Raw genomic sequence first — 16,410 nt, forward strand, 5'->3', positions numbered from 1 at the left:
AACATGGACACTCGCTAAATAACCTAACCATCATGGACACTCGCTAAATAACCTAAGCAACATGGACACTCGCTAAATAACATAACCATCATGGACACTCGCTAAATAACCTAACCATCATGGACACTCGCTAAATAACTTAACCATCATGGACACTCGCTAAATAACCTAACCATCATGGACACTCGCTAAATAACCTAACCATCATGGACACTCGCTAAATAACCTAACCATCATGGACACTCGCTAAATACCCTAACCATCATGGACACTCGCTAAATAACTTAACCATCATGGACACTCGCTAAATAACCTAACCAACATGGACATTCGCTAAATAACCTAACCAACATGGACACTCGCTAAATAACCTAACCATCATGAAAACTCGCTAAATAACCTAACCAACATGGACACTCGCTAAATAACCTAACCAACATGGACACTCGCTAAATAACCTAACCATCATGGACACTCGCTAAATAACCTAACCATCATGGACACTCGCTAAATAACCTAACCATCATGGACACTCGCTAAACAACCTAACCATCATGGACACTCGCTAAATAACCTAACCATCATGGACACTCGCTAAATAACCTAACCATCATGGACACTCGCTAAATAACCTAACCATCATGGACACTCGCTAAATAACCTAACCAACATGGACACTCGCTAAATAACCTAACCAACATGGACACTCGCTAAATAACCTAACCAACATGGACACTCGCTAAATAACCTAACCATCATGGACACTCGCTAAATAACCTAACCAACATGGACACTCGCTAAATAACCTAACCAACATGGACACTCGCTAAATAACCTAACCAACATGGACACTCGTTGAAATAACCTAACCATCATGGACACTCGCTAAATAACCTAACCAACATGGACACTCGCTAAATAACCTAACCATCATGGACACTCGCTAAATAACCTAACCAACATGGACACTCGCTAAATAACCTAACCATCATGGACACTCGCTAAATAACCTAACCAACATGGACACTCGCTAAATAACCTAACCAACATGGACACTCGCTAAATAACCTAACCAACATGGACACTCGTTGAAATAACCTAACCAACATGGACACTCGTTGAAAACAGGACCCTGCGGGGTGGGCTGGTAGGAATAATACTAATACCGGTACAGGGATATCGACCGCACACACACGCACACGCGCACACACGCGCATAAACGTACACACGCGCACACACACGCACACACACCGCACGCACACACACATACATGCACGCACGCACACGCAATGAAGTTGTGTTGCTACGCTTCCAGTTCGCCGTGAATAACGATCCGAAGCCCAATAGCGCCCATTCATCACGCCGCTCGAGTGGGCCGGACACGCACACACGCACGCACACACACGCACACAGTCACACATATACACGCACGCACACACAGACACGCACACACACGCATACACACGCACACACACGCACGCACGCAAACACACGCACACACACACACGCGCAGGGGGAGCGGGCGGCCATCTTGTCGGACGGACGGACGGACAAACGGACGCGGACGGACGGACGGACAAACGGTCGGACGATATAATCTATTGGTGGTCTGGTCCACTTCGTTCCTACCAGTATAACCTAACCATCATGGACACTCGCTAAACAACTTAACCAACATGGTGCTGTCGCGCCACCGTGTGGTCACGTGGTACAACTGCAGTGCCTGGCGCGGTGACAGCAGCAGTGTCACTGTGCGGCGTCTTCACGGCTTCATCGCAGCCAACCCGCTTGGGACTAACGCCAGGACGCAGCAGCAGCAGCAGCGACTCACAACTGCGGGGAACGCGCGGGGTGACGCCTGACAGCGGCAACTGCTTGCGAACTGTGTTGGCCTACACTGCACATGTCCACCACATAGCAGACTTCACCACGAATTGAATGCTTGTGGTACTGCACGTGTCCACCAGAGGGCATACGTAACACGTCAAGCGCCGGAAATAAAATCGAAAGTATCTGGCCGATTTGCATTTCAATTCTTTATTTCTTCACGGATTTTCAAGTAACAAACTACTGCATTGACATCCCAAGCTGTCCTATACGTTTACACCGTTGCATATTTGGTGAACATCGGTGCTGAAATGGTGAAACGCACTGCATTCCCAAACAGTGCGCTTCAAATCGGCAACAATCACAGCCATTATTGATTTCAATGCAAAATGCCGCCCCGGTTCCACAAGTCACACAACAAGCAAGTGGTGTGTGCCCTTCGACTCTACTCGACAGAGTCGCGCCATATACACTTCAACTCATCTCGCTGAGACGCGTTTAAAGGCATATCAATTGGGGGTTGAGATTAGTCTTCTTGGTTCTTTCGGTAAAGTCACGTAGAAGGGAAGTAATAAAATAAGAAAAATAAAACATAATAAAACAATTCTCACGACGTTTCGGCCACAACAGCAAGCAGCCGGCGACAGCGTCATTCAGACGTCATTCAGACGCTGTCGCCTCGACAGACCTGGTTTCACCTGAGGACGGCTGCTTGCGTTGTGGCCGAAACGTCGTGAGAATTGTTTTATTATGTTTAATTTGTATTATTTTATTACTTCCCTTCTACGTGACTTTACCGAAAGAACCAAGAAGATGAATCCCTGCAGTCACGAAAGCTTTAAATCGAAAGTTTGGGATTAAGTTTAGGAATTAGGTTAGGGGTTAGAATTAGGGTTACGGGTTAGGGTGTGGGTTAGAGTTATGGTTAGGGGTTTAGGGTAGGGTTAGGGGTTAAGTTTAGGGTTAGGGGCTAGAGTTTAGGGGTTAGGGTTAGGGCTAAGGGTTGGGGTAGTAAGGATTAGGGCACCTATGCAGTTTTATGACAAAATCATCCAAATTTTCATAGCTACATTTTCCAAGAAAAAGTTAATTCCTCCCTTTTGTTTAGCATTAGTATGCTATATATTGCATTAAAAGTAGGATATTTCACCATGAACAGGTCATGTAAAAAAGAAAATTAACCCGTAAAAACAAAGTTTTTCACTATAAATCCTTTATATGTGTGGCAGCTAGAGTCCTCTCGTCCTGTGGCTTGAGATGGCTGCCACCTATGGGTCAGATGATTGCCTGCCACCATTAAGCAATTTGTAATTCAATAAAAATATATTTTTTTCCCTAAAAAGTGTAAAATTTTGGAAAATTAATTTCACGAAAATTAATTGTCACGCACAACGAGTCTGTGTGGAAAATGTCAGCTCGATTGGATCACGGGAAGTGGGTTAAAAAACGACCGAAAGATTTGCACGGTCGTAAGCGCACAAGCAAGCAAGCAAGCAAGCGAACTTGAAATAAAGGATTTAATGAAGGATTTAAAAATATATTCGCCTGTGGAGGACGCGGGGATCGATCCCGCGACCTTTGGTATGGGAAGCGAGGGCGCTACCAACTGCGCTACTCCGCCAGGGCCTGTGGAGGTGTCACGCTCTGGGCTCCTACACTGTGACGTTCAGCCAAAGCCATGAATGAGTTCTATTTGAATAAATGTAAAATAAAATGTTTTTGCCTAAAAAGTGTACAATTAAGGAATTTTTTTTTCACGAACATTAATTGTCACGCACAACGAGTCTGTGTGGAAAATGTCAGCTCGATTGGATCACGGAAAGTGGGTTAAAAAACGACCACAAGATTTACACGGTCCAAAGCAAGCAATCAAGTGAACTTAATATAAAGGATTTAATAAGTATAACCCGTAAAAACAAAGTTTTTTACTATAAATCCTTTATATGCGTGGCGGCTAGAGTCCTCTCGTCCTCTGGCTTGAGATGGCTGCCACCTATGGGTCAGATGATTGCATTGCACCATTAAGCAATTTGTAATTAAATATATTTTTTTCCTAAAAAGTGTAAAGTTTTGGAAAAAAATGTTCACGAACATTAATTGTCACGCACAACGAGTCTGTGTGCAAAATGTCAGCTCGATTGGATCACGGGAAGTGCGTTACAAAACGACCGAAAGATTTGCACGGTCCTAAGCAAGCAAGCACGCAAGCAAGCAAGCAAACTTAATATAAAGGATTTAATAAGTATAACCCGTAAAAACAAAGATTTTCACTATAAATCCTTTATATGCGTGGCAGCGAACTTAATATAAAGGATTTAAAAATATATTCGCCTGTGGAGGACACGGGGATCGATCCCGCGACCTTTGGCATGGGAAGCGAGGGCGCTACCAACTGCGCTACTCCGCCACGGCCTGTGGAGGGGTTACGCTCTGGGCTCTTATACTGTGACGTTCAGCCAAAGCGATGAATGAGTTCTATTTGAATATATGTAAAATATTTTTTTTTTTGCCTAAAAAGTGTAAAATTTTGGGAATTTTTTTTCACGAACATTAATTGTCTGGCACAACGAGTCTGTGTGGAAAATGTCAGCTCGATTGGATCACGGGAAGTGGGTTAAAAAACGAGCGAAAGATTTGCACAGTCCTAAGCAAGCAAGCAAGCACGCAAGCATGCGAACTTAATATAAAGGATTTAAAAAGCCGTTTTTGGCCAATATTGGCCAAATTTTTACAGCTTTCTTTTTCAACAAAAGTTAATTCCTCCCTTTTGTTTAGCATTAGTATGCTATATATTGCATTTAAAATAGGATATTTCACCATGAACATTTCATGTAAAAAAAGTATAATTAACCCGTAAAAACAAAGTTTTTCACTATAAATCCTTTATGTGTGGCGGCTAGAGTCCTCTCGTCCTCTGGCTTGAGATGGCTGCCACCTATGGGTCAGATGATTGCCTGCCACCATTAAGCAATTGGTAATTAAATATAAAAAAATAAATTCCTAAAAAGTGTAAAATTTTGGAATTTTTTTTTCACGAACATTAGGGTTAACCCTAACCCCCCCTCTCCCCACTGTGGCTCGCCCCGCTCAGCTGAGCATTGTTTGAATGCGGTGGGCTCACGAGAAATTGATTTCTGCAAGACAAAGGTACTTTGAAAACCCACTGGCGATACTCTTTTATATAAGCGCACAACTTCATCTGTGATGAACGCTGCACTTTCCGTCGTTTTCATGCAGAGGGCGCTATAACCCTACGCACCCCCTGCATGAACGACGGAGGCTCAAGGACAGACGTTCGATCACGTTGGAATCGATCTGCAGACGGCGGTCTTCTCGCACGGCCAGCTCTGTCACCTTTTCTCGATCCCGTGATCTCAACCAGATGAAAGTCCGCATCGAACCGCACACCCAGCAAGGCCATCTACTTCACGACAAGAGAAAATTCACACGAAATGTCGTTTTCAATGAATAAGCTTTTAATGAAGAAATACAATTATCTAATAAAAACATAGAATTAAAACTCACCCACCGATCCACCCACCCACTCACCCACTCACTCATCCACCCACTCACTCATCCACCCATCCACCCACTCACCCACCCACCCCTGCACTTGAAGGGTTTCTCTCCTGTGTGAGTTCTCTGGTGTGTTACAAGATCATGACTGTGCAAACGCCCTCCCACACACACTGCACTTGAAGGGTTTCTCTCCTGTGTGAGTTCTCTGGTGCCGTATCAAATGTTCAGGACGATCCGTGCTGTATGCACACTGGTCGCATTGATGCCTTTTTGCACCGAGCTGCGCCGAGTGCCTTTGCTCCATGAGACCAATTCTGCAGAGGCAGCGACAGCTGCAGACAGAAACAAAGAATATCCACACCATCTACACGTCAGTATCGAGGCACAGAGGAATGCATATATACACAGTCACACGTCACTTACACGTCTATAGTTATTCATATATTTATGATATAGTAAAAAAGTGTCCCAAATTCATCACATGGGCTGTTATGGCACACAATGAGAGGGCAAATGGTTATAACCGTGCCTGGAAGCCCTCGTATCTTCAAAATGAACGTTAACCCAAAACTCAGCACACAATTTCAGCTGTCTGGCTTCTAAATAAATGTTTATGAAAGCTAAATTCAGCTGACATAACAATGGGTGTTGAAAATAATACTATTTGTGATATGCACAAATGCATAAATTAATGTTCAATCGCAATTTAGAGGTGTGAAGCCAGGCACAGATGTCCTTGATTGCTCGGATGAGCAGTTCCGACTTAAGCTGCTGCACGTGTTTGCTGTGATCACTTCCTGACTCCATTCTTACAAAGAGTTCGAGAGGAAAACTAAAATAAACTACTGTTTTGATATAACCTCTGTGCTCAATAGAGTTAATAGACTTTACTGCAAATACAAACTTGACACTGTCACACACTCAGAGGTGGAGCCAGGATTTTCAGGTAGGGGGAGGAAACCCCTCCAGCAATGAAAAATTACAGGAGTTGTTAGTAAGTAAGGAGTTGTTAGTGAGAAAGGAGTTGTTAGTAAGAAAGGACTTGTCCCTTGCTTTTCATTCGACGCGTGTGATCGTCATCGCGCTCGCTGAACGTGTTGATGCCTTCAGGAAAGAAAAATAGACTTTTGTATTTTGGGGGGGGGGGGGGGGGAATGACCATGACGTATGTGGCATCAACCCGCATCACACCTGAGCTAAGCGCTGTGCAATGCTTACCCCCCTACCACATGGCTCTTCGCGCACCGTACTTCTACAGCTGCTCACAGCGTGCCGGGAGATTTTAGGTGGCACTTCGCTCCTGGCCGATTAAGTCATTGGCTTCTCGGAGTTTCAATACAAATCTGTGTAAATAATGGGTACAACTGCCATCTTAAATATAAAGCAGAACTTACACCTGTTTGTTTGTGTGCAGCAGCAAAAACTCTCCAACGCTGAGCTCTGGCGTCATGAAATTTTCACAGCTTATGCTGTCTGGAATGTCTAAGCGAGCGCCGCGTCATTCCCTTCCCGAGTGGCAAAAATCGACCTGACGTAGCAGTGGGTTCAGGTTGAATTTCCTTGAGTGAAAACATCCGATTTAGGTAAATTGAAGTGTTTCGGCTTCCTTCTTGCAAGCATCAATTTTTTCAGGGTTTTTCATTGAATTATGAGGGAATATTAAATTAATCCAAGACAAAAATCCAAGTCCCGGGCAAAGCCAGGTAGTGAAGCTAGTTACTAATAAACCCCAATGATCCTATCGAAATTACGGATTTCTATCGGATCGTTGGGGGGGCACGTGCCACCCCACCCCCACTGGCTCCACCACTCTCACACACTGGCAGCATGGTTCACAGGTGGTGGTGTATCCAGACCCACGCCTGGCCACCTTCACCTGCTCAGTATTAATGCTTCCTCACTCCACCAAGTAATTCATTGAGGATCAACCAACACAGCCGAGGCTGCGTGTCTCTCTGTGGTGAGATGTTAACTACCTGTCCTGGCATACAGGAAGTCGTGGGTTCGATCCCGACCCTGACGCCTGCTGTATATTTGTAGTTTACGTGTCTCTCTCTCTCTCCCCGTGGTCGCGTGGATTTCCTTCCCGATCCCCGGGTTTCCCCTCCACACGTCTATAGTGAACACCGCCACGTGTCTATAGTGAACACCTCCACGTGTCTATAGTGAACACCGCCACGTGTCTATAGTGAACACCGCCACGTGTCTATAGCGAACACCGCCACGCGTCTATAGTGAACACCTCCACGTGTCTATAGCGAACACCTCCACGCGTCTATAGTGAACACCTCCACGTGTCCAGAGTGAACACCTCCACGCGTCTATAGTGAACACCTCCACGTGTCTATAGTGAACACCTCCACGCGTCTATAGTGAACACCTCCACGCGTCTATAGTGAACACCGCCACGTGTCTATAGTGAACACCTCCACGTGTCTATAGTGAACACCTCCACGTGTCTATAGTGAACACCGCCACGCGTCTAGAGTGAACACCTCCACGTGTCTATAGTGAACACCTCCACGCGTCTATAGTGAACACCTCCACGTGTCTATAGTGAACACCGCCACGCGTCTATAGTGAACACCTCCACGCGTCTATAGTGAACACCGCCACGTGTCTATAGTGAACACCTCCACGCGTCTATAGTGAACACCGCCACGTGTCTATAGTGAACACCGCCACGCGTCTATAGTGAACACCTCCACGCGTCTATAGTGAACACCGCCACGTGTCTATAGTGAACACCTCCACGCGTCTATAGTGAACACCGCCACGTGTCTATAGTGAACACCTCCACGCGTCTATAGTGAACACCGCCACGTGTCTATAGTGAACACCGCCACGCGTCTATAGTGAACACCGCCACGTGTCCAGAGTGAACACCGCCACGCGTCTATAGTGAACACCTCCACGTGTCCAGAGTGAACACCGCCACGCGTCTATAGTGAACACCTCCACGCGTCTATAGTGAACACCGCCACGCGTCTATAGTGAACACCTCCACGTGTCTATAGTGAACACCTCCACGTGTCCAGAGTGAACACCTCCACGCATCTATAGTGAACACCTCCACGTGTCCAGAGTGAACACCTCCACGCGTCTATAGTGAACACCGCCACGCGTCTATAGTGAACACCTCCACGCGTCTATAGTGAACACCGCCACGTGTCCAGAGTGAACACCTCCACGCATCTATAGTGAACACCTCCACGTGTCCAGAGTGAACACCTCCACGCGTCTAGAGTGAACACTGCCACGTGTCTATAGTGAACACCGCCACGCGTCTAGAGTGAACACTGCCACGTGTCTATAGTGAACACCTCCACGTGTCCAGAGTGAACACCTCCACGCGTCCAGAGTGAACACCTCCACGTGTCCAGAGTGAACACCTCCACGTGTCTATAGTGAACACCACCACGCGTCCAGAGCGAACACCGCCACGTATCTAGAGTGAACACCGCCACGCGTCTAGAGTGAACACCGCCACGCGTCCAGAGTGAACACCACCACGTGTCTAGAGTGAACACCACCACGTGTCTAGAGTGAACACCGCCACGCGTCTAGAGTGAACACTGCCACACGTCTAGAGCGAACACCGCCACGCGTCCAGAGTGAACACCACCACGCATCTAGAGTGAACACCACCACGCGTCTAGAGCGAACACCGCCGTGTCTAGAGCGAACACCGCCACGCGTCTAGAGTGAACACCACCACGCGTCTAGAGCGAACACCGCCACGTGTCTAGAGTGAACACCACCACGCGTCTAGAGTGAACACCGCTACGCGTCTAGAGTGAACACCACCACGCGTCTAGAGCGAACACCGCCACGTGTCTAGAGTGAACACCACCACGCGTCTAGAGTGAACACCGCCACGCGTCTAGAGCGAACACCGCCACGTATCTAGAGTGAACACCACCTCGCGTCTAGAGCGAACACCGCCACGTGTCTAGAGTGAACACCACCACGCGTCTAGAGTGAACACCGCCACGCGTCTAGAGCGAACACCGCCACGCGTCTAGAGCGAACACCGCCACGTGTCTAGAGTGAACACCACCACGCATCTAGAGTGAACACCACCACGCGTCTAGAGCGAACACCGCCGTGTCTAGAGCGAACACCGCCACGCGTCTAGAGTGAACACCGCCACGTATCTAGAGTGAACACCACCACGCGTCTAGACCGAACACCGCCACGTGTCTAGAGTGAACACCACCACGCGTCTAGAGTGAACACCACCACGTGTCTAGAGTGAACACCGCCATGTGTCTAGAGCGAACACCGCCACGCGTCTAGAGCGAACACCGCCACGCGTCTAGAGTGAACACCGCCACGCTGTTGACGAGCCTCACCTTGTTGTTATTGTTGTTGTGGGCAGGTCGTTTCTGAACACAAGAGCGGTACAGCAGCTCAAGCGGGCGTGGCCTGGTAAGAAATGAAAAAAAACTGTGAATATTTAAAACAAAACAAGTTACAAAGTAGCGAGCCAGGTGAAGGGAAATTTAAACTTAAGCAAGATACTCTTTCGGTAAAGTCACGTAGGTAAAACATTAAAATTAATGAAAGTAAAATAAAATAAAATATTTTATTTTATTTTATATTATTTTACTTTCATTAATTTTAATGTTTTACCTACGTGACTTTACCGAAACAACCTAAGAATATGAATCATTGCAGTCACGAAAGCTTCAAATCTAGAAGAAACTCTTTGGTTCTTTCGGTAAAGTCACGTAGAATAAATAAATAAAATAATAGCATACGACATTTCGATTGCAACACAAGCAATCATCATCAGGTACAAATGAAAGAGAAAAAAAACCTAGTAAACTTAGAAATGTAGTGCAATACAACAGAGAGTCGGCTAACATAACAGTCAACAGCCCACCTGGTTGATAACGTTCTTCCAAAGATTGCTCAATTTGAGAGAGAGACACGGAGACACATAGACAGACACATAAGCAGAGAGAGAGAGAGAGAGATGACACATAGACACACAGAGAGAGATGACAGAGAGACACACAGAGACACACAGAGACACACAGAGACACACACAGAAACAACGCCTCTGTGTCGAGGCCTTAAATAGAGAGAGAGGGGGGCAGAGAGAGAGAGGGGGGTAGAGAAAGGGGCAGAGAGATGGGTGGTGGTGGGAATCCGGTTTCAAGTACCACCATCCCTCTCAAAAGAATTCTCTCATCAAAACGCTATACCGCAGAGCCAATGGCATTTCTGACCAACACCACTTGGCCGGTGAATTAAGACCGCACTATCCGCCAAGCTGTTTCTCCCACCATACAGAAACAGCCACATGAAACTCCAACCAAAACTATCACGTTGCCATACATAGCAGGCGTGACCAAAAAGATCTCCAAAATTCTAAACAAACATAAGATCCAAGTCCGATTCAGTACAGTGCATAATATCCGTTATTTGATTCCATCTGTGAAGGATGTCGTTCCTGACTTACAGTATCCTGGAGTCTACAAATTGAGTTGCATTTGTGGTGATTGCTACATTGGAGAAACGAAACGTCATGTTGCTGATCGTGTCCGCGAGCACAAGTCAGATCTGAAACACGGCAGAACTGATTCTTCGGCCGTTGCCGATCATTGCTACAACTCGGTGGGCTCTCATGAAATTGTCTTTTCCGAGACCAAGGTTCTCTGCAAGCCTCCTGGCTACCATCAAAGGTTTGTGCACGAAGCCATACAAATATACAAACACAGACATAATTTCAACCGTGATGATGGGTACAAACTTAGTAATCATTGGAAAGATGTTATCAACCACGCAAAAAAGATTTAACTACACTTATTTGCCAATCTTATTTGACAGACAACTATTACAGTTTTACCATGTTTAGTGGTGGTATCCCTGCCACAGGTTGAGTCACAAACCGCACCTCTCCACAACAAAGGCTCAGCCTTTGTTATGCAGTCTATTCTTAGTCTTAAGCCTCACCTTACCATATTAATAATGCGCCCCTTGCACCACGATCTTCTCCAACCATTATATAAACGGAGTGGTAGCTACTGCAATCTCTCATTTACTTGATACAGCTGTCGTGGCTGTGACGGTACCACCTGAAGACGGAAGCTTGTGTTGCCTCCGAAACGTCGTGATTTTTTATTTTACTTTTTTACGTGACTTTACCGAAAAAACCTAAGAATAAGCGAGAGAATTGAAGCAAACGCGACCAGGCGAGGGCAGGAGGCAAGGCCCCGCGTTGTAAAGTTCCAAAGTGGACATCGCTTCCATGCTCGCTGCTACTCAATTGACATCCCTACGAGAGAGAGAGCGAGGCGCTACCTCGGTAAACAACAACCACCACAACCACCACAACAACAACCACCACAACAACCACAATCACCACAACCGCGATGAGAATCTCACCTCGGATTTCAGTGCACGGGCCGAGCGGAAACTTCCCGGTCCCTCGTGACGTCACGCGGCAGCAGGTGACATGACGTCACTTGCGGTGTACGATGACACTCCCCTCCCCACAATGAGCGGCTCGAAACTCGCGACTTCACGAATAAATTATGTTAATGAGCCGCCAGTCACCGGGCGTGGCTTTGCCCAAATAAGGATTGGCACTGGGACAGGTATCGGCAGCGGCTGAGTGGATGTGACGTCACGCTCAAGAGCGCGGTGGTCGGGGGTGAGTGACATGACGTCACTAACGAGGCACCTCCCCCTGGCGTTTGACGCCGATGAGGTCACGCTGAGCGGTGACGTCAGAAGCCATACAAATATACAAACACAGACATACATTCAACCGTGATGATGGGTACAAACTTAGTAATCATTGGAAAGATGTTATCAACCACGCAAAAAAGACTTAATCACAAATTTTTTGGACCATCTTATCTGACAGGCACTATTTTACTGTACTTTACCGAGTGTTAACATCCCCAGTTATTTTAACAGTACTCTCTTCATTGTTCAGCCAGCATTGGTATAAACATGGGCATTTTCGTTCTTTTGTCTATCATGTGTATCAGACCCCCCCTCCCCCTCTCTCTCCATTGTGTTGGCGTGTGCAGTAATTGGCCGCTTGCGCACAAGCGCTTCCACGTCCGTCCCCCACCCTTTTGGCCTCGCCCCCCCTCGCCCCCCCTCCCTCCCGCTACGTTCCATTCATTGGCTACCATAGTCTGATGAGCTCCCCCTAAGTTTGTACCCATCATCATTTTCGTTCTTTTGTCTATCATGTGTATTAGACCTCCCCTCCTCCTCTCTGCCCATTGTGTTGGCGGGTGCAGTGGCTGGCCGCTAGCGCACAATCGCTCCATTGTGTTGGCGTGTGCAGTAATTGGCCGCTTGCGCACAAGCGCTTCCACGTCCATCGCCCACCCTTTTGGCCTCGCCCCCCCTCCCTCCCGATACGTTCCTTTCATTGGCTACCATAGTCTGATGAGCTCCCCCCTCCCTCTCCCTCCCCCTTCAACTCGCTTTTAAGGGATTACATCTTGAATCATGGCCTCACTTGATGCAGCTAATCTGGCTGTGACGGTCCCACCTGATGACGGAGACTTGTGCTGCCTCCGAAACGTCGTGATTTTTTATTTTATTTTATTTTCATTCATTTTGATGTTTTACCTACGTGACTTTACCGGAAAAAACCTAAGAAGAAATTTAACATGGTTGCTGCAGGTGTGGACACATAGTGCAACTGCAGCGCCTCAGCGCGCTAATTGTAGCAGTGGAACTGTTCGGTGTCTTCACGGCTTCATTGCAGCCAACCCGCTTGGGACAAACGCCAGAACGCCGCCGCAGCAGTAGCAGCGTGGGGGGGCTGGTCACGTGGGTGGGGGAGGGGTGGGGCTGGTCACGTGGGCTGGGGGAGGGGCGGGGCTGGTCACGTGGGCTGGGGGAGGGGAGGGGCTGGTGACGTGGGCATGGGCTGGTCACGTGGGCGGGGGGGGGGCTGGTCACGTGGGCGGGGGAGGGGCTGGTCACATGGGCGGGGGGGGGAGTGGCTGGTCACGTGGGCGGGGGGAGGGGCTGGTCACGTGGGTGGGGGGGGAGGGGCTGGTCAAGTGGGCGGGGGAGGGAGTGGCTGGTCACGTGGGTGGGGGGGGAGTGGCTGGTCATGTGGGCGGGGGGAGGGGCTGGTCACGTGGGTGGGCGGGAGGGGCTGGTCACGTGGGCGGGGGAGGGGAGGGGCTGGTCACGTGGGAGGGGGGAGGGGCTGGTCACGTGGGCGGGGGAGGGGAGGGGCTGGTCACGTGGGCGGGGGGGGGGAGGGGCTGGTCACGTGGGTGGGGGGGGGAGGGGCTGGTCACGTGGGTGGGGGGGGAGGGGCTGGTCACGTGGGCGGGGGAGGGGAGGGGCTGGTCACGTGGGCGGGGGGGGGGAGGGGCTGGTCACGTGGGCGGGGGAGGGGCTGGTCACGTGGGCGGAGGAGGGGAGGGGCTGGTCACGTGGGCGGGGGAGGGGCTGGTCACGTGGGCGGGGGGGGGAGGGGCTGGTCACGTGGGCGGGGGAGGGGAGGGGCTGGTCACGTGGGCGGGGGAGGGGAGGGGCTGGTCACGTGGGCGGGGGAGGGGAGGGGCTGGTCACGTGGGCGGGGGGGGGGGAGGGGCTGGTCACGTGGGCGGGGGAGGGGAGGGGCTGGTCACGTGGGCGGGGGAGGGGAGGGGCTGGTCACGTGGGCGGGGGGGGGGAGTGGCTGGTCACGTGGGCGGGGGGGGAGGGGCTGGTCACGTGGGCGGGGGGGGGGCTGGTCACGTGGGCGGGGGAGGGGAGGGGCTGGTCACGTGGGCGGGGGAGGGGAGGGGCTGGTCACGTGGGTGGGGGGGGAGGGGCTGGTCACGTGGGCGGGGGAGGAGAGGGGCTGGTCACGTGGGCGGGGGAGGGAAGGGGCTGGTCACGTGGGCGGGGGAGGGGAGGGGCTGGTCACGTGGGCGGGGGGGAGGGGCTGGTCACGTGGGCGGTGGTTGGAGGGGCTGGTCACGTGGGCGGGGGAGGGGAGGGGCTGGTCACTTGGGCGGGGGGGGGGAGTGGCTGGTCACGTGGGCAGGGGAGGGGAGGGGCTGGTCACGTGGGCGGGCGAGGGGCTGGTCACGTGGGCGGGGGGGAGGAGCTGGTCACGTGGGCGGGGGAGGGGCTGATCACGTGGGCGGGGGGGGGAGGGCTGGTCACGTGGGCGGGGGAGGGGAGGGGCTGGTCACGTGGGCGGGGGAGGAGAGGGGCTGGTCACGTGGGCGGGGGAGGGGCGGGGCTGGTCACGTGGGTGGGTGGGGGGAGGGGCTGGTCACGTGGGTGGGTGGGGGGGGGCTGGTCACGTGGGCGGGGGGGGGGAGGGGCTGGTCACGTGGGCGGGCGGGGGGGCTGGTCACGTGAGCGGGGGAGGGGAGGGGCTGGTCACGTGGGCGGGGGAGGGGAGGGGCTGGTCACGTGGGCGGGGGGAGGGGCTGATCACGTGGGCGGGGGGGGAGGGCTGGTCACGTGGGCGGGGGAGGGGAGGGGCTGGTCACGTGGGCGGGGGAGGGGAGGGGCTGGTCACGTGGGCGGGGGAGGGGAGGGGCTGGTCACGTGGGCAGGGGAGGGGAGGGGCTGGTCACGTGGGCGGGGGAGGGGAGGGGCTGGTCACGTGGGCGGTGGGTGGAGGGGCTGGTCACGTGGGCGGGGGAGGGGAGGGGCTGGTCACGTGGGCGGGGGAGGGGAGGGGCTGGTCACGTGGGCGGGGGAGGGGAGGGCCTGGTCACGTGGGCGGGGGAGGGGCTGGTCACGTGGGCGGGGGAGGGGAGGGGCTGGTCACGTGGGCGGGGGTGGAGGGGCTGGTCACGTGGGCGGGGGTGGAGGGGCTGGTCACGTGGGCGGGGGAGGGGAGGGGCTGGTCACGTGGGCGGGGGAGGGGAGGGGCTGGTCACGTGGGCGGGGGAGGGTCACGTGGGCGGGGGGGGAGGACCTGGTCACGTGGGCGGGGGAGGGGAGGGGCTGGTCACATGGGCGGGGGAGGGGAGGGGCTGGTCACGTGGGTGGGGGGGGGAGGAGCTGGTCACGTGGGCGGGGGAGGGGAGGGGCTGGTCACGTGGGCGGGGGAGGGGAGGGGCTGGTCACGTGGGCGGGGGAGGGGCTGGTCACGTGGGTGGGGGAGGGGAGGGGCTGGTCACGTGGGCGGGGGAGGGGAGGGGCTGGTCACGTGGGCAGGGGGGAGCTGGTCACGTGGGCAGTGGGTGGAGGGGCTGGTCACGTGGGTGGGGGGTGCTGGTTGGGGCGCCCCCGTGCGTGGTGACGTCATCGCGCTCGGGTTGATTGAACCCGAGCGCGATGACAAGAATCTGATCTGTCCAGGTTACTTGCAAAACACACACCGTGTCCTCACACGACTCATTCAATGTTTGACCCTTGTAGACAAAATGTTACACGTACGCACACAATCAGACAAGTATTCATTCTAACTTATTGACAATCATTTTTACAAAGTTAAATTACTGCACTGAAATATGCTGCATCAGGTGACATCGTATTAACAAGATAAACAAAAAACACTGTCTGCTTAACAGTGTATGTACAACATACTATTGCTCCATTCAAAACAAGTAGGCCATTGCATGTTTAATGTAGCAAATTCTAAAAACATTATCTACAAACTCCACAACTAAGATGCCACATCAACCATCGCCCCCTACTGACAGGCTCTTGTCCACACGCAGGCCCGTGCAGGGCCACCACCTTGTGCCACACAGGGGCAGCTGCTACTTGGGGATGCTCTTCGAGTGTTTGAGACGAGAAACGATACAAAACTCAGTGTTGCTGGGGCAATTAAGCGAGCACCATATAAATGCAATTATGATAACATAGTGAATGCTTGGGAGCTTATTGGATCTCGCTCCTGGTTAGAGATCTACGCAACCCACAGGTCCACAAAGACTGGCCGCTCTTACCCTGCAGGTTGAACCTAGGAACTGAGTGTTCAACTTCACATTCTTGTCATTAAAGGCCTGTGACAAGGGTGCATCTATTGGAGCGACATCGTCTCAAGCTTACGCATCTACAGGGTCTCCATTTCACTTTCTATTGTCTCGGGGGAAGTCCACCCACACCTCCACC

General features: G+C 51.5%; 1 long non-coding RNA gene across 1 annotated transcript; it reads right to left on the reverse strand.

Annotated features, from left to right (window-relative positions):
• Positions 1-5,285: 5,285 nt before the first annotated feature.
• On the reverse strand, positions 5,286-11,872 carry LOC144739527 (uncharacterized). The gene is made up of 3 exons (XR_013589455.1): positions 11,743-11,872; positions 9,702-9,774; positions 5,286-5,678 (listed from the first exon to the last, which is right to left on the reverse strand). It is a non-coding gene; the product is annotated as an uncharacterized LOC144739527 (long non-coding RNA).
• Positions 11,873-16,410: the final 4,538 nt, after the last annotated feature.

This window comes from Lampetra planeri, unplaced genomic scaffold (genome assembly GCF_965212315.1).
Source record: "Lampetra planeri unplaced genomic scaffold, kcLamPlan1.2.h2 scaffold_155, whole genome shotgun sequence".
In the NCBI taxonomy this organism is placed as follows: domain Eukaryota; kingdom Metazoa; phylum Chordata; class Hyperoartia; order Petromyzontiformes; family Petromyzontidae; genus Lampetra; species Lampetra planeri.